The following is a 19959-nucleotide window of genomic DNA, read 5'->3' as shown; positions in this document are numbered from 1 at the left end:
TTCAGCTAAGTACCTGGGTGTTAAAATCACGAACAACTTCAGTTGGAAAGACCACATAGATAATATTGTGGGGAAGGCGAGCCAAAGGTTGCGTTTCATTGGCAGGACACTTAGAAGATGCAACAAGTCCACTAAAGAGACAGCTTACACTACACTCGTTCGTCCTCTGTTAGAATATTGCTGCGCGGTGTGGGATCCTTACCTGGTGGGATTGACGAAGGACATCGAAAGGGTGCAAAAAAGGGCAGCTCGTTTTGTATTATCACGTGATAGGGGAGAGAGTGTGGCAGATATGATACGCGAGTTGGGATGGAAGTCATTAAAGCAAAGACGTTTTTCATCACGGCGAGATCTATTTACGAAATTTCAGTCACCAACTTTCTCTTCCGAATGCGAAAATATTTTGTTGAGCCCAACCTACATAGGTAGGAATGATCATCAAAATAAAATAAGAGAAATCAGAGCTCCAACAGAAAGGTTTAGGTGTTCGTTTTTCCCGCGCGCTGTTCGGGAGTGGAATGGTAGAGATAGTATGATTGTGGTTCGATGAACCCTCTGCCAAGCACTTAAATGTGAATTGCAGAGTAGTCATGTAGATGTAGATGATATTACATTTTTGTGTTACAACATGGTATATTGTAGATATAAGTTTAACAGCGTTAATAATATGAAAATAACTTACAGTTTAAGATTGTATGATGTTTGCTTCTGTTGTGTAGTTGGTATACACAATATACATCTTTAATTTTGCAGTACATACTGGGATATATACATAGTCACACACTTTTTCGTACATTGTAGTAGCAGAACGTAAACATGCCAAAGATTCTCGTTCATACAGATGTTCTACTTCTAAATATAATCGATTTTCTTGTTTTACAGAAGATAATACGATATAGTATTATTAGTACACAGGTATTATTAAAATATTTATTTGGCACCATGTTGTAGGTTGTCAGCAGTTTGTACTATTATAGATTTGATTCCTCAGGAAAAAATAAATTTTTAAAGGTGTAGAAAAAATTGTGGCTGTTAAACTCTGTTTGTTCATTCAACAAGTTTTCGGAATATTTTTCTTTGTGTAGCATTATTTCTAACTGTTCTAGTAGATTAAGTTTTTTACTGTTGGGTTCTGTGTGAAGTACAGTTAGGCTGTTGTGGATGTCGTCAAGTCTGTGTTTATTAATATACATGTGGTTAGCTATTGTAGATTTTTCAAAATGGTTTAGTCGAAAGGCGTCGGTGTGTTCTTTATACCGTGTGTGGAAGGTTCTTCCAGTTTTTCCTATGTAAAATACAGTGCAACTGTTACATTGTAATTTATATATTCCACTGTGTTGTGTTATTGGCTTGTTTGTGTTCGTTGTGTGAGGCAAGTGGTATCCAAGTTTGCTGTTTGTGGAGAAAGATATTTTAATATTGTTTTTTTTTAATAAGTTAGCTATTTTTTGTGATACTGTGCCTAAGTATGGAATAGTTGTGAAGATTTGTTTTGTGTCGGTAGTTTTTTTTCAGTGTTTTTGTGAGTGATGTTGGTCTGAATTTTTCTAGATAGTTTATCAGTTGATTTTACAGAGTAACCATTATTTACTGCAATTGTTTTGATAGTATCTATTTCTTGTGTTAGTGCTTTCGATTTTAAGTATATCACATATCCTGAGCGTGCGTCTGAGCGTTTACCAATGAGATGGCACAACGCTCCTACGTAACATGCACGCCATCTCCCTTCAGCCTCCCTTGTGAGGCGCCATATTGGTATTCATTTCAAGCCTACACGTATATATGCCGTTTCTGAGCACCAGCAAATTGAGAATCGCTGGAAAACCCGTTGTTAACTGTGTGATCCGTTGCAATAAAATAATGAGAAACATCATATTCGTGGCAAAAGAATTATTGTAACTTGCGTATTATGAGGGTATGCTATTTGAAGGCCGCAATACACTGAGGATGCACTCAAAACGCATTGTTCTTTGTACAATTTGTTATAATTAAATTTCAGTTAGTAACATAATTACCATTAAAGCGTCAGCAAGTGCTAAGATTGGTAAGACCCCAGGAATCACAATCACTGTCAGTTTGTGTAGCGTGGTGAGTAGCGTCAGCGTTACGTAAATTTTTTTTCCTAACATTTGCGTTTTTATTAGGTTCTGTTACTTTATTATTAGTGTAATATAGGTATATACTATAATTTTTGATGTTATATAAATATAAGTTCACCTTTCTTTGGGTGTTCGATTGGCTTGACCTACAGGACACCTTGCGCTACTTGTGTAAAGCCATTTTTCTCCTTCTTCTTTTACGATTCGTAATTCACAGTTTCCAAATATTCTGCTACTGGAGAGGAACAGTGATCAAGTACGACTGACCTTAGAGTTTTACTAAAATATGGGAATGATGAAATAATGTTTGTCTTATGTGAAGAAGTACTGCAAGTTTTTATCGCACTGTTTGTAGTGGAACCTTTATAAGCCTGTGTCCTTATTGACTGGACATGGTACTTTCCTTTTCGTGGACAATGGAGGAAATGTGCGTTTCAATAGAGGTAACGTGGGAATTTTACGCGCGCCCGTTTAGTAAACAGTGTGATTTACGAACTAGAAACTTTGCGCAACTGCCGCCGGAGTGCGTTGCGATCGCGTGTACCACGTTGGGGCCCACGTACCGTATGCACAAGTCGCATCGTTTCTGAGCGTTCAGCAGCACGTTGAACTTAGCACGCTCAACGTTGACGTTCGACAGCAAGGTCCGTGTGCCGACGGCTTAAGATCACGTTACGCGAATCAATGGTAACTATAACTGAATTGACCAACCACGAAAGTTCGCACATTGTGAAACACCGGGAGAATTTCGGAACGCAGCTCAGAAAGCAGATGTCTCGATACGACGCTTCACTCAGCGAAGTAACGAAGTATTGATCAGAGTCTCGTGGGAAGCCCACCCTCACCCTTCTCTCGCTCCCCCAGACGAGGGTAGTATTAAGTTAATGGGATACACCCGCCTCCCTTCCCAGAATGCGATCAATAGCTAGCAAGCCGGTTCCTCAAGTCCATCTACTGCACTAACGCTGATATTCAGTTTTGAGCTAAAAGCTTGTCAGTCCAACCATATTACGTCAGGCTGTTATAGGTCCCTCAGCTCCTCCTCAATTAGAGGCATGTAAGATCTTAGTATACCAAGCTCTTACACTGAATTTAATTGTACTGTATAAAAGGCAGAAAGGTTGCAAAAAAATGTGCGAATATATTTAGTTAGTTGTGTGTCAGCTTTCATTTGATCACATTGCGGATTAATGTGGAAAAATTACTTGAAGAAATACTTTTGTTTAGCCTTATATACGCTAACACACGTTTCAGGTTTTCACACATCTTCCAACAGGCATAATACGCCGATGAGCCAAAACAGTATGACCACACTTTTAATAGCGTATACGCAGTACAACAGAGATTCTTCTTGGCATGGATTCTACAACGTCCTTGACAGGATTCCAGAAGTATGTGGCACCAGATGTCTACGCACAGGTCAAGCAGTTCCCGCAAATTACAGGATGGTGATTTACAGGTATGCAGCTGGCGCCCTATCAGTGGGTACAGATCAGTCACATTAGCTGGCCAAGACACCAATGTGAGTTCACTACAGTGCCTCTCAAACCACTGTAGCATTACTCTGACCTTGAACAGTTATTCTGCTGGAAGATTCACCGTCTTAGGTGGAGACTTCAAGCATGAAGCGATGCAGGTGGTCCGCAATAATGTTCACGTAGCTCACTGCTTTCATAATGTCTTTGATTACCACTACAGACCCCACGGAAACCCATCTCAATGTAGCCCCTATCGTAATTTTGCCCCCACCGGCCTGCATCTGTGGCGCGGTGCATGTTTCGTGCAGCCATTCGCGTGGATGACGGCATGTAAGGACCCAGCCATCGACCTGGTGTTACAAGAAATGCGATTCGTTCCACAGTGGACCCGTTTCTATTGAGCCACGGTGAAAACACAGTGATGCTGTGCCCACTGCAATCATAACTGACGATGTCGCTGGGTCAACACAGCACCACGTAGGGGCCTTGTGCTTTGGAGCTCGGTGTTGAGCAATGGCCTTTGAACGGTGCGCTCCGAGACACTCGTGCCTGCACGAACATTGTACTCTGCAGTCATATTGTAACCTCCTCCTCACTTATCGACCTTAATGACAGTGAAAAATTAGACCGCGTGTACCTAATGGAAATTTGGGAAAAGCAATCGTCACCGCAGTTAATCTGTCGTTAAAGAGGGAGGAAAGGGTTACATCTAAATGAAAGGAAAAAGGCTAATGAAAAGGGGTAAGTTAATAAAGAAAGTAAATGTGCGGCCGTTACGTTAACAATTAACTAGCGGTAATTAGATATTTGAGATTTGGGGGAAATTACGGTCGCCAGTCCCAAGGACAAATACTATAGTAACTGAAAAAGAAACGTTATTACACATATAATTAGCACTAGAAGCGTGGCAACTGAAGGTTGACATGTGCAGTGTGAAAACTGAAAGTTTGTCAGAAGTAATAAATTTCGCTACACTCTGACTTAATTTAGCAAAAGAATTAATAAAACAGAAAAATCGAAAGTTAATTTAGTGACTGAAGTTAATAGTGAGCTTTCTTTCTGAAGCACATCGAAATTCAGTAAAATACGGTTAGTCTTGGACTACCTCAACAATCATTTCAAAAGTTACTTGAATCTACCCAATTTAGAAATAAGAGATTTAACTTTGAACTTGAATTAAATGATTCTGAACAATTAACAATAGTAAAATGTAGTACGTACCAAGCTGAGCTGCAGTCACAGGTAAGCTAAAATATGGTAACAAAACTCGCACTCTCAATTTGTGCTTGTGTAATCTAAATATTGTAGCCAGCTATGAATACTTTAACTGAACTTTGAAATTAAAGTAGTGAAATATAATGATGCTGGCGTTTGAATTTCAACGACACTCGGGTTCATTCCGGAAAAGGATGGGACCCTGCTTCGTAATGCAATTGGGACAATGAGCAACAAAGGTTCATGCTAAGTTGCTGTAATTTTGTGATGCAACAATTTTAAAAGTTTGAAAAGCTGAGGTCTGCCATACAGTTCTAAAACTTTACGTGCTTCCAGTCTTCCTTGTTGGTTGATTGAAGGTTTGAAGCCATCGATCGAGGAGGTGGCGACAGTCACTCATTGTCGGCCGTCGCTGTTGCAGAAGCTGGATGTTGGCGCGCCTTCTTCTCGACACGGTCACCAGACGAAACGGGCTCTTGATGTGCGCCAGCTAAAGCTTCCCGTCCACGACACCATGTCAGAAACTATCATCGCAAGTCGAGCGCAATTACATGCTGCCAAACCCCGAAAGCGCGGCAACTCGCGGGAGCTTCACACAACACACCTGCTCCACTCGCTACTCCAGCCAGACTCTCTCTGCCCGCGCTCCACGCGACAGAGTTAACACTCCCAAAGATCCTACACACTTTTTTCTTCACACGACCTATCGATGTAATCGTTCGATAGCAGATTTCCCTGGGCAAGACCCAGCGTAAAAATACAAATAATATTTACAAAACAACCAATTATACATCGACATAAATGCATATATATATATATATATATATATATATATATATATATATATATATATATATATATAAACAAACAGTAAAACAATTACAATATATAAAGAGACAGAAATGTCAGATCTTGAGGTAACAAAACAAAGAAAAAAATTATAGTACAATAGATGGAAATAGGAGGATATGCATTTCCGGCGTTACAATATCTGCTACAGACCGCTGCCTATCCTGGATTACACAGCGAGGGATCCTCTGACTTCTATGTTTTGTGATGAGACGTGGTCGTCCAATTACATACGTCCTATTCGTTATTTCACCATCCTTCAACCACTTCCCATAGGTGCTCATGACAGTAGTACGCCTACAGGCGACCAGCCTCGCCGTTTCAGAGATTCTAGTTTCCAGCCGCAGAGCCATAACAATGTGCCCTCTGTCAAAACCACTTATATCAGTGGATTTCCGCATTTGCGGCCCGTATCTTCACTGTAATGACTGAAATGCGTCTCTCTTCCGCTTAAATTCCTGCCTTACTGCATAACATGCCACAACACCACCGCGAGGCATTTAAGGTCGCAGTGGGCAGTGGTCGTAATGTCTTGGCTCATTAGTACACTACTGGCCATTAAAATTGCTACACCATGAAGATGACGTGCTACAGACACGAAATTTAACCGACAGGAAGAAGATGCTGTGATATGAAAATAATTAGCTTTTCAGACCATTCACACAAGGTTGGCGCCGGTGACGACACCTACAACGTGCTGACATGAGGAAAGTTTCCAACCGATTTCTCATACACAAACAGCAGTTGACTGGCGTTGTCTGTTGAAAAGTTTTGTGATGCCTCGTGTAAAGAGGAGAAATCCGTACCATCACGTTTCCGACTTTGATGAAGGTTGGATTATACCCTATCGCGATTGCGGTTTTTCCTATCGCGACATTGCTGCTCGCGTTGGTCGAGATCCAATGACTGTTACCAGAATATGTAATCGGTGGGTTCAGAGGGTAATACGGAACGCCGTGCTGGATCCCAACAACCTCGTATCAGTAGCAGTCCCTCGGGCATGGATGTGTGTGATGTCCTTAGGTTAGTTAGGTTTAAGTAGTTCTAAGTTCTAGGGGCTTATGAGCACAGCAGTTGAGTCCCATAGTGCTCAGAGCCATTTGAACCACTGGCAGTCGAGATGACAGGCATCTTATCCGCATGGCTGTAACGGATCGTGCAGCCACGTCTCGATCTCTGAGTCAACAGATGGGGACGTTTGCAAGACAACAACCATCTGCACGAACAATTCGACGACGTTTGCAGCAGAATGGACTATCAGCTCGGAGATCATGGCTGCGGTTACCCTTGACACTGTATCACAGAATGGAGCGCCTGCGATTGTGTACTCAACGACGAATATGAGTGCACGAATGGCGAAAAGTCATTTTTTCGGATGACTCCAGGTTCTGTTTACAGCACCATGACGGCCGCATCCGTGTTTGGCGACATCGCGGTGAACGCACTTTCGAAGCGTATATTCGTCATCGCCATACTGGCGTATCAACTGGCATGATGGTATGGGGTCCCACTGGTTACACGTCTCGGTCACCTCTTGTTCGCATTGACGGCACTTTGAACAGTGGACGCTACATTTCAGATTTGTTACGACCCGTGGCTCTACCCTTCATTCGATCCCTGCGAAACTCTACATTTCAAGAGGATAATGCACGACAGCATGTTGCAGGTCCTGTGCGGGCCTTTCTGGATACAGAAAATGTTCGACTGCTGCCCTGGCCAGCACATTCTCCAGATCTCTCACCAACTGAAAACGTCTGTTCAATGGTGGCCGAGCAACTGGATCGTCACAATACACCGGTCACTACTCTTGATGAACTGTGGTATCGTGTTGAAGCTGCATGGGCAGCTGTACCTGTACACGGCATGCAAGCTCTGTTTGACTCAATGCCCAGGCGTATCAAGGCAGTTATTACAACCAGAGGTGGTTGTCCTGGGTACTCATTTCTCAGGATCTATGCACCCAAATTGTGTGAAAATGTAGTCACATGTCAGTTCTAGTATAATATATTTGCCCAATGAATACCCGTTTATCATTTGCATTTCTTCTTGGTGCAGCAATTGTAATGGACAGCAGTGTATGTATTTATATCTTCGTGAATATGTTGCGTCTACTGTGTTTTGAATGCTGCAGGTGCTCTGGGCAAGATGACAGTTTATTTAGCTGACACGTTTCCCGAACGGTATATTTACGTCTAATAATCAGCTCGGTGCTCTTACGTATGTACGTAGTGACTTCAGAAAGAAAGTTACACATGTTGTCCCACGATAAGGACCATTGCGCAACGTTGGCTCGTTGTTAGAAGACAGTACATGTTCTTGGCCTTGGAGACACAGTTTTGCAGAAGGACAGATAACAGGAGCATCACAGGATGCGAATGAAATGGCACGACAGCTGCAAACGTACTCCAAAGTTTAAATACTTAGGATAGTACGATTCTTGTGGGTGCAACGTCTAAATTGCACTCAGTTTCATCGTGAAATTCTGGCTGTATACGAACCAAACCCAACATCGCGTCTAGTCGCAGTGAAGTGGTGCCAACAGTTCGACCAAGGCCCCACAGACAAGAGTGATGCTGATAGGGGAGGAACGCCATTAACATCTATGACATACCACTATGTCCAGGAAATCGAGAAATTGAAACCGGACGGCCTTGCCGCAGTGGTATCACCCGTTCTTGTCAGATCACCGAAATTAAACGCTGTCGGGCTGAGATAGCACTTGGGTAGTTGACCATCCAGTCTGCCGAGCACTGTTGGCGAGCGTGGTGCACTCAGCCCTTGTGAAGCGAACTGAGGAGCTACTTGATTGAGAAGTAGTGGCTCCGGTCAGGAGAGCGGTGTGCTGGCCACATGCCCCTCAATATCCACATCCAGTAAGACCTGCGGCTTGAGGATGACACGGCGGCCGGTCCGAACCATTGGGCCTTTATGGCCTGTTCTGGCGGAGTTTAGTTTAGTTTTCTTAATCGAGAAACAACGTCTGCGAGGAAAGAGATTTTCCAACAGTGAGGACGCTCACGCAGCATCCTCGAAAGACTCTGTGAGTATTGAGGGGAATTCTTGTCGACGAGGGACTGAGCGATTGGTAGAACGTTCCGACCGTAGCTTACAGATATCTGTCGACTATTTACAACAATAGTTTCCTGTGTCTGAGTCACTTCGAAGTGTATCCCAGCACTCAATAATACTTGTCCTGCCATAAAAATGTATAACTTGCTTTCCGAAGTCCCCTCATACACTCCTGGAAATTGAAATAAGAACACCGTGAATTCATTGTCCCAGGAAGGGGAAACTTTATTGACACATTCCTGGGGTCAGATACATCACATGATCACACTGACAGAACCACAGGCACATAGACACAGGCAACAGAGCATGCACAATGTCGGCACTAGTACAGTGTATATCCACCTTTCGTAGCAATGCAGGCTGCTATTCTCCAATGGAGACGATCGTAGAGATGCTGGATGTAGTCCTGTGGAACGGCTTGCCATGCCATTTCCACCTGGCGCCTCAGTTGGACCAGCGTTCGTGCTGGACGTGCAGACCGCGTGAGACGACGCTTCATCCAGTCCCAAACATGCTCAATGGGGGACAGATCCGGAGATCTTGCTGGCCAGGGTAGTTGACTTACACCTTCTAGAGCACGTTGGGTGGCACGGGATACATGCGGACGTGCATTGTCCTGTTGGAACAGCAAGTTCCCTTGCCGGTCTAGGAATGGTAGAACGATGGGTTCGATGACGGTTTGGATGTACCGTGCACTATTCAGTGTCCCCTCGACGATCACCAGTGGTGTACGGCCAGTGTAGGAGATCGCTCCCCACACCGTGATGCCGGGTGTTGGCCCTGTGTCCCTCGGTCGTATGCAGTCCTGATTGTGGCGCTCACCTGCACGGCGCCAAACACGCATACGACCATCATTGGCACCAAGGCAGAAGCGACTCTCATCGCTGAAGACGACACGTCTCCATTCGTCCCTCCATTCACGCCTGCCGCGACACCACTGGAGGCGGGCTGCACGATGTTGGGGCGTGACCGGAAGACGGCCTAACGGTTTGCGGGACCGTAGCCCAGCTTCATGGAGACGGTTGCGAATGGTCCTCGCCGATACCCCAGGAGCAACAGTGTCCCTAATTTGCTGGGAAGTGGCGGTGCGGTCCCCTACGGCACTGCGTAGGATCCTACGGTCTTGGCGTGCATCCGTGCGTCGCTGCGGTCCGGTCCCAGGTCGACGGGCACGTGCACCTTCCGCCGACCACTGGCGACAACATCGATGTACTGTGGAGACCTCACGCCCCACGTGTTGAGCAATTCGGCGGTACGTCCACCCGGCCTCCCGCATGCCCACTATACGCCCTCGCTCAAAGTCCGTCAACTGCACATACGGTTCACGTCCACGCTGTCGCGGCATGCTACCAGTGTTAAAGACTGCGATGGAGCTCCGTATGCCACGGCAAACTGGCTGACACTGACGGCGGTGGTGCACAAATGCTGCGCAGCTAGCGTCATTCGACGGCCAACACCGCGGTTCCTGGTGTGTCCGCTGTGCCGTGCGTGTGATCATTGCTTGTACAGCCCTCTCGCAGTGTCCGGAGCAAGTATGGTGGGTCTTACACACCGGTGTCAATGTGTTCTTTTTTCCATTTCCAGGTGTGTAGTTAAACATTGTAGTAGCGAATTGTAATTTTGCACATGGCAGTTGCGCTGTTCGAAAAGTAGTCAGTAGAAACGCTATACTGACAAAGATGTAACTGTACTACACCAACTGAAGATGTGTGAAATCCGTAAACGTTTCGTGCCAAAAAATGACGCTATAACAAATATGGCTGGTTGTTGTATTTCTTCAAGTAATCCAGTACACAGCCAAGGAACTCAATCGCCATTGACACAAAAAAATTAATATTGAAAACATACAGACGAAATTCTGTCACTGCTGTACGAGAAGCATTGAGGCGAGTTTCTAAATTCAAACGTGGACTACTACGCTTTATGGGCAACACGCAGCACGCTACCCACATGTATAACTACATTCACAGGGCGAGCCGCGTAAGAATCGAAACGAGATTTCGTGGACATGTTAGTAAGAAAAGGGGTACGTGATTTTATTGTGCGGTTACTATTCCTAACTCTTGTAACAAGCATCGTTTTTTCAGTGGAATGATATGCTTTTTTAACAGCCTTAAAAGGCCTTTAAAAAACGAACAGCGATCACAGGGACATAACACTTGTTACTCTGGGCGTTGAAATTTTTCGCAAAAATAGTACCCGGGAGAGGAGCTAAAACTGAAAGGCAAGGCAGCCAGAATCGGACATAGCAGAACATAGGTTCAGCATTACTAGCAGTTTCAGCACAGTTCTCGGATACTTTTGAAGTCTCCCAGCCGTTAATAACAAGCATTATTTATCACCGTACTCGTCTTTTGTAACATTTCGAATGCCCTTCAAAAATACATCGCCGCATAAAAAAAATAAATAAATAAATCATCATCGTCATCATTTAAGACTGATTATGCCTTTCAGCGTTCAGTCTGGAGCATAGCCCCCCTTATACAGTTCCTCCATGATCCCCTATTCAGTGCTAACATAGGTGCCTCTTCTGATGTTAAACCATTACTTCAAAATCATTCTTAACCGAATCCAGGTACCTTCTCCTCGGTCTGCCCCGACTCCTCCTACCCTCTACTGCTGAATCCATAAGTCTCTTGGGTAACCTTGCTTCTCCCATGCGTGTGACATGACCCCACCATTTAAGCCTGTTCGCCCTGACTGCTACATCTATAGAGTTCATTCCCAGTTTTTCTTTGATTTCCTCACTGTGGACACCCTCCTGCCATTGTTCCCATCTACTAGTACCTGCAATCATCCTAGCTACTTTCATATCCGTAACCTCAACCTTGTTGATAAGGTAACCTGAATCCACCCAGCTTTCGATCCTATACAACAGAGTTGGTCGAAAGATTGAACGGTCCACAGATAACTTAGTCTTGGTACTGACTTCCTTCTTGCAGAAGAGAGTAGAACGTAGCTGAGCGCTCACTGCATTAGCTTTGCTACACCTCGCTTCCAGTTCTTTCACTATGTTGCCATCCTGTGAGAATATGCATCCTAAGTACTTGAAACCGTCCACCTGTTCTAACTTTGTTCCTCCTATTTGGCACTCCATCCGTTTATATTTCTTTCCCACTGACATTACTTTCGTTTTGGAGATGCTAATCTTCATACCATAGTCCTTACATTTCTGATCTAGCTCTGAAATATTACTTTGCAAGCTTTCAATCGAATCTGCCATCACAACTAAGTCATCCGCATATGCAAGACTGCTTATTTTGTGTTCACATATCTTAATCTCACACAGCCAGTCTATTGTTTTCAACATATGATCCATTAATAATATGAACAAGAGTGGAGACAGGTTGCAGCCTTGTCTTACCCCTGAAACTACTCTGAACCATGAACTCAATTAACCGTCAACTCTAACTGCTGCCTGACTATCCATGTAAAGACCTTTAATTGCTTGCAAAAGTTTGCCTCCTATTCCATAATCTTGTAGAACAGACAATAACTTCCTCCTAGGAACCCGGTCATATGCCTTTTCTAGATCTATAAAGCATAGATACAATTCCCTGTTCCACTCATAACACTTCTCCATTATTTGCCGTAAGCTAAAGATCTGGTCCTGACAACCTCTAAGAGGCCTAAACCCACACTGATTTTCATCCAATTGGTCCTCAACTAATACTCGCACTTTCCTTTCAACAATACCTGAGAAGATTTTACCCACAACGCTGATTAAAGAGATACCTCTGTAGTTGTTACAATCTTTTCTGTTTCCATGTTTAAAGATTGGTGTGATTACTGCTTTTGTCCAGTCTGATGGAACCTGTCCCGACTCCCAGGCCATTTCAATTATCCTGTGTAGCCATTTAAGACCTGACATTCCGCTGTATTTGATGAGTTCCGACTTAATTTCATCCACCCCAGCCGCTTTATTGCACTGCAATCTATTGACCATTTTTTCCACTTCCTCAAATGTGATCCTATTTCCATCATCATTCCTATCCAATTCTACGTCGAAATCTGAAACATTACTGATCGCATTTTCACCTACATTGAGCAACTCTTCAAAATATTCCCTCCATCTGCCCAAGTCATCCACAGGATTCACCAGCAGTTTTCCTGACCTGTCCAAAATACTTGTCATTTCCTTCTTACCTCCGTTTCGAAGACTGCTAATTACACTCCAGAATGGTTTTCCAGCAGCTTGACCCATAGTCTCCAACCTGTTTCCAAAGTCTTCCCACGATTTCTTCTTGGATGCTGCAATTATCTGTTTGGCTTTGTTTCTTTCTTCAACATAACTTTCTCTGTCTACCTGGGTTCTGGTATGTAGCCATTTTTGATATGCCTTCTTTTTCCTTTTACAGGCTGCTTTGACTGTGTCATTCCACCAAGCTGTTTGCTTCATCCTACTTTTACACACTACTGTTCCAAGACATTCTTTAGCCACTTCTAGTACTGTGTCCCTGTACCTTGTCCATTCCTTTTGCAATGACTGTAATTGACTACATTCAACTAACTGGTACCTTTCTGAGATCGCTGTTATGTACTTGTGCCTGATTTCCTTATCCTGAAGTTTCTCCACTCTTATCCTCCTACATATGGATCTGACCTCCTGCACTTTCGGCCTCACAATCCCATTTTCACTGCAGATTAAATAATGATCAGTGTCATCAAAGAATCCCCTGAATACACGTGTGTCCCTCACAGCCTTCCTGAATTCCTGATCTGGTATTATATAGTCAATGACAGCTCTGGTTCCCCTGCCTTCCCAAGTATACCGGTGAATGTTCATGTGTTTAAAAAAGGAGTTTGTGATTACTAAGCCCATACTGGCACAGAAATCCAAGAGTTGTTTCCCGTTCCTGTTGGCCTTCATATCCTCTCCAAATTTACCCATAACCTTTTCATACCATTCTGTTCGATTTCCAATCCTGGCATTAAAATCACCCATGAGGAGAACACTGTCCTTGTCCTTTACTCTAACAACTACATCACTGAGTGCCTCATAAAAACTATCCATCTTATCTTGATATGTCCCTTCACAATGCGAATATACTGACACTAAATAAATAAATAAATAAATAAATAATAAAAATAAAACTTGCTTCACTCGATACAAGGGTTCTACTGTATCAATCAAGCTACAAAATTATGTGCTTTGTCTATTAACATTTGCTGCTAACCTCGTACCGTTCACAATGTAAACAGGGCGTTGTGTCTTACTGTGTATACTCCGAGCACCGGCCCGTACAGCTTTAACCTGTGACATATAACTGATACAGTGTATAATCCGCAAAAGAGAACAAAACATTAAATGATAAAGTCAACAAAGGTTGCAAAAAATGTTCTTTTTTATCTCTCTTGTCTTTTTTTGGTTCCCCATAATAGGTGCGGGCTGACAGTGATACAGATTCTGTCACTGAGAAATTGTCGCCTACGCGACACGTGGGTACACCACGATTTGTGGTATAACATATTGTTATATTGTTATAATATTGTGTTTTCTGCAAAACTGCGAAGCGTTTGTTTCTTTTTTCTTTCGTTGCAGGTACGACCCGGAAATCTGGCGAGCTTTGATGGCTGTTACTCACGCCACAGGAGATTGTCATGTCGTAGCACTCAATAGTCACCTGCTTGAGGGTCGCCCAACTCAACAAGAAGCCTGAAGCTAAACCACATCTCCTGCGGTGGTTATGACTGTACAGTGAATATAACTGAACTATAATGAATCCAATGAGCGTCGTCAATATTGCGTAATATACGAGTGGAAAAGCAAATGGATGTGTCAGATGTCGACCAGTTTGGCTTTAGGAAAGGTAAAGGCACCAGAGCGACGCTTCTGACGTTGTGTTTGAAGCGGGTAATATACAATAAATACAAAAACCAAGGAGGAACAATAAGAGTGGAAGACCAACAACGAAATGCACGGAGGTGTTAGACAGTGATATAGTCTTTCACCGTCAAAGAAGCAACGGAGGAAATAAAATAAAGTTTCAAGAATGGGATTAAAAATCAAGGTGAAAGGTTATCATTGTTAAGAATCGCTGTTGACGTTGGTATCGTCAGTGAAAGTGAAGAAGAATTAGAGGATCTGTTGAATGCAATAAACAGTCTGAGCCGTGGCTGGCTCATGCTATGCGCTGGATTAAACCTTCATTGTCTTTAGTCTCTCGCGGTTATCGCGATTATGCTGTTATCCTCTCCTTCCGCGGGTGGCAGCAGCGGTGTGTACCGATATTCGCACCTTGGACTATCTTTGATCTGGCGCTTATAGTTTCCGGCTGGGTGGTGTGCGAGGAGTCGATCGGTTGATCGGTTGGCTTGGAGCAGTGAGGAATTCTCGGCGGGCGTAGTTTAGCCGGGGCCCGCTGGCGGTCTCTACGCAGTGTCGGAGTGTGTGGCGCTGTTCCCATTGCTACGAGGTCCGTGGCTCACCGACCCTGGACACGAAAGTTGAGTTTTGATTTAACCTACCAGCAAGTCAAGGCTGTTCACATTGTGTCGTTTGGAGTTCGTTGTCGGCTGTTGGGATATTCCTGCGAGCAACAACGTGGTTTTCAAGTTGGAAAATTCTAGCCTACCTCCAGTGGAGTTTCACTGTATTTGGTTATTTGAATTGAAGTGCACTAGCGGAATCTTCTGCCTCGTGGCCGTTAACGTTCCGGTTACCTGCCCTGAGCGTTGACGTAAATTTCAGGCAGTGTAGTTTCCCCATCGTGTTGTTGCTGTCCAGCACGGTGTATAGTTTGACAGCTCCGTGTATGAATGGTTGTGGGCGCCAATATCTTCTACGTTGTTCCGTTGAAGTCCCTGTTGTGCCCTGGTCAGGTGAAGTGGAAGTTATCTTGTCGGTGGGTCCGCTGACTGTCGGTCGGTTGGGTTGTCGTCGGATCGTGAATGGTTGGCCCGACTGCCTGTCTCACCTAAGCGAGCGTTCGTGTTTGAATTACAGGCCGACCCTCCAACATCTGAGCGCCCTTGGGTGTACTGTCTTATTTATTTTTATTAATTGTTCTTATTGTTGGTACTTGTATGGCTTCAAGCCGGTTTTGTGTTTTAAATGAGAGTGGTTTTGCTTTTAAGGCCTTCAGCCTAGTTTTAAGTACTGTTTCACGTAAACCCTTTGGCATTTTAAAAAATTCTGAATTTTTAAGTCTTCGGCCTTCAGCCGATTTGAATTTAACTTGTTTACTTCAACCTGACTAAAGAACTGTTTTAAGGTAAGGCTTGCCTTTTAAAATGTCTGATTATGCTTGCATTTTAAGTTATTGGCCTTCTGCCATTTTTAAATTAAAGTGGCTTTCAGCCGGTAATTAAGTTCCAAAGATTAAAGCTGTGTGTTTAAAAATTTTTTTGGGCTCTTGTAATGTTTGATCAAATAATGAAGTCGTATGTTCGAGTATAACTGACAGTCCCTTACTTTGGCCCCTTTCCACAATTATTCTATCTATCCTGTCCTGCGGGTTAAGCAGGACATTTCACACTCTAATGAGTACAGAGCATGGATTGAGAGTAAATCGAAGAAAGACAAAGGGAATGAGAAGTAGCAGAAATGAAAACAGCGAGAAACGTTACGTCATAATTGACGAACGTAAAATAAATGATGTTTAGTAATTCTACATTTCTTTCTTTTTGCGTCATCAGTCTTCTGACTGGTCTGATTCGGCCCGCCAGGAATTCTTCTCCTGTGCCAACCTCTACATCTCAGAGCAGCACTTGCAGCCTACGTCCTCAATTATCTGCTGGATATATTCCAGTAGCTGCCTTCCTCTACAATTTTTTCCGTCTACAGCTCCTAGTAGTACCACTTAATTTATTCCCTGATGTCTTAACAGATGTCCTATCATCCTGTCTCCTCTTCATGTCAGTGTTTTCTACACATTCCTTTTCTCTCTGATTCTGCGCAGAACCTCCTCATTCCTTACGTTATCAGTCCACCTAATTTTCAACATTCATCTGTAGCACCACATCTCAAAGACTTAGGTTCCCTTCTGTTCGTGTTTCCCACAGTCCTTGTTTCATTGTCATACAATGCTGTGCCCCAAACGTACATTCTCAGAAATTTCTTCCTCAAATTAAGGCATATGTTTGATACTAGTAGACTTCTCTTAGCTAGGAATGCCCTCTTTGTCAGTGCTAGTATGCTTTTGATGTCTTCCTTGCTGCGTCCGTCATTGGTTATTTTGCTGCTTAGGTAGCAAAATTCTTTAACTCCATCTACTTCGTGATCATCAGTCCTGATGTCAAATTTCTCGCTGCTCTCATTTCTGCTACTTCTCATTACTTCCGTCTTTCTTCCATTTATTCTCAATCCATATTCTGTACTACAGACTGTTCATTCCATTCAGCAGATCCTGTAATTCTTCTTCGCTGTCACTGAGGACAGCAATGTCACCAGCGAATCTTATCATTGATATCGTTTCATCTTGAATTTTGAATTCCACTCTTGAACCTTTCATTTATTTCCATCATTGCTTCTTGGATATATAGATTGAACAGCAGTGACGAAAACCTAGATCGCTGTCCTACAGCCTGTTTAATCCGAGCACTTGGTTCTTGGTCTTCGCTCTTGTTGCACATATTGTGTGTTACTCTTCTTTCCCTATAGCTTACCCCATTTTTTTAAAAAGATTTCGAACATCTTGTACCATTTGACATTGTTGAACGCTTTTCCCAGATCGACAGAATCTACGAACGTGTCTTGATTTTTGTTCATTCTTGCTTCCATTATTAACGGCAACGTCAGAATTGCCTCTCTGGTGACTTTACCTTACCTAAAGCCAAATTGATCCTCATCTAATAGATACACAGTTTTCTTTTCCATTCTTCTGTATGTTATTCTTGTCACCAACTTGGATACATGAGCTGTTAAGCTGATTGTGCAATGATTCTCGCACTTGTCAGCTCTTGTAGTCTTCGGAATAGTGTGGATGGTATTTTTCCGAAAGTCAGATGATAATATCGCCAGTCTTATACATTCTACACACCAACGTGAATAATAATCGTTTTGTTACCACTTCCCACAATGATTTTAGGACTTCTGATGGAATATTATCCATCCCTTACGCCTTATTTGATCTTAAGTATTCCAAATCTCTTTTAAAATTCTGATTCTAATAAACGATCCCATATCTCTTCTATATCGTTCCTGCTTCTTCCTCTACTATGTCAGACAAATCTTGTCCCTCATGGGAGGCCTTCAATGTACTTTTTCCACCTATCCGCTCTCTCCTCTGCATTTAACAGCGGAATCCCCATTGCACTCTTAATGTTACCAACTTCGCTTTTTATTTCACCGAAGTTTCTTTTGACTTCTCTACATGCCGAGACAGTCATTCCGACAATCTCTTTTTCTGATTTTTTCAAATTTTCATGCAGCCATTTCGCCTTATCTTCCCTGCACATTCTATTTATTTCATTCCTCAGCGACTTGTATTTCTGCATTCCTGACTGTCCCTGAACATTTTTGTATCTCCTTCTTTCATCGATCAGTTGAAGCATTTCTTCTGTTACCCACGTTTTCTTCGCGGTTACCTTCTTTGTACCTTTGTTTTTCTTTCCAATGTTCACTCCGCTTCAACCGAACTGACTGCTGAGCTATTCTTTATCACCATATGTATAGCTTCAGAGAACATCAAGCGTATCTCAACATTCCTTAGTACTTCTGCAACCCACTTCTTTGCGTATTGATTCTTCCTAACTAATCTATTAAACTTCAGCCTACTAAATTGTGGTTTGAGTCTATTTCTGCTCCTGGTTACGCTTTACAATCCTGTATCTGATTTCGGAATCTCTGTCTGATCATGATGTAATCTAACTTGGATCTTCCCGTATCTCCCGGCCTTTTCCAAGTATACTTCCTCTTGTGATTCACGAACAGAGTATTAACTGTCACTAGCCGAAAGTTATTGCAAAATTCAGTTTGTCTTTCTCCTTTCTCATTGCTGCCAAGCCCATACTCTCCCAGAAATGTTTCTTCTACTCCTTCCCCTACAACCGCATTCCAGTTCCCCATGGCTATTAAATATTCATCTGCCTTTACGTATTGAATTATCCTTTCAATATCCTCATATACTTTCTCTTTCCCTTTGCCTTCAGCTTGCGACGGCATGTATATCTGACCTATCGTTATCGGTGTTTGCTGTCGATTCTGAGGAGAACAACTCTACCACGAAGCTATTCACAGGAACACACTCTCTCTCCTATTAATTAAGTATCCTATTCCCGTTATACCGTTTCCCACTGCTGTTGATGTTATTCTATACTCATTTGACCAGAAAGCCTTGTCTTATTTCCATTTCAATTCACGAAGCCCTACTATATCTAAATTGAGCCTTTTCGTTTCCCTTTTTAGATTTTCTAACTTTCCCACCACGTTCAAACTTCTGATATTCCGCGCCCCGAATCTTAGAACATAATCCTCCGTTATTCACTTTTTTCCTCATAGTCACCTTCCCTTTGGCAGTCCCCTTCACTAGATCCGAATGGGGGATATTCCGGGATCTTTTGCGAGTTAAGGCCACCTGTCCTGTGGATACACATAATGTGTCTCTGATGCAGGGGTTTCCATTGCCTTCTACATCGTCATGATATTGTTCACCGTTGATTCTTCCGCCTTCAGGGGCAGTTGCCATCCCAAGGGCAAGAGAGTGCCCTGAACCTCTGCCTGCTCCTCCACCCTCGTTGACACGGTCGTTGGCATAATGAGGGTGACTCATTGGTCGCCAACAGTGATGGTTTTTAATCAGAGTTTAAGCGGCGCCGGGACTCGAATCCGGAGCCAAGGATGTTTTGATAACTAAACAAAGACGCTAACCGTAGGTCACGGGTGCTGCTACCGAGGCAGCAAAATAACCCATGACGGACTGAGCAAGGAGGACATGAAATCAAGACTAGAACTGACAAACAGGGCATTCCTAGTCAAGAGAGGTCTACTCATATCAAACATAGGCCTTAATTTGAGGAAGAAAGTCTGAGAATGTACGTTTGGAGAGCAGCATTGTATGGTAGTGAAATATGGACTGCGGGAGAAACAGAACAGAAGAAAATCTAAGCATGTGAGATGTCGTACTTCAGTTGAATGGTGAAAATTAGGTGGAGTTATAAGATAAGGAGTGAGGAGGTTCTCTGCAGAATGGGCGAGAAAAGGAATGTTCGGAAACACTGACAAGAAGAATTGACAGAACGATAGGACATCTGTTAAGGCATCAGCGAATTACTCCAATGGTACTGCAGGGAGCTGTAAAAGGTAAAAA

The sequence above is a fragment of the Schistocerca cancellata genome, chromosome 3 (assembly GCF_023864275.1).
Source record: "Schistocerca cancellata isolate TAMUIC-IGC-003103 chromosome 3, iqSchCanc2.1, whole genome shotgun sequence".
Taxonomy (NCBI): domain Eukaryota; kingdom Metazoa; phylum Arthropoda; class Insecta; order Orthoptera; family Acrididae; genus Schistocerca; species Schistocerca cancellata.
This window is presented reverse-complemented; position numbering follows the sequence as displayed.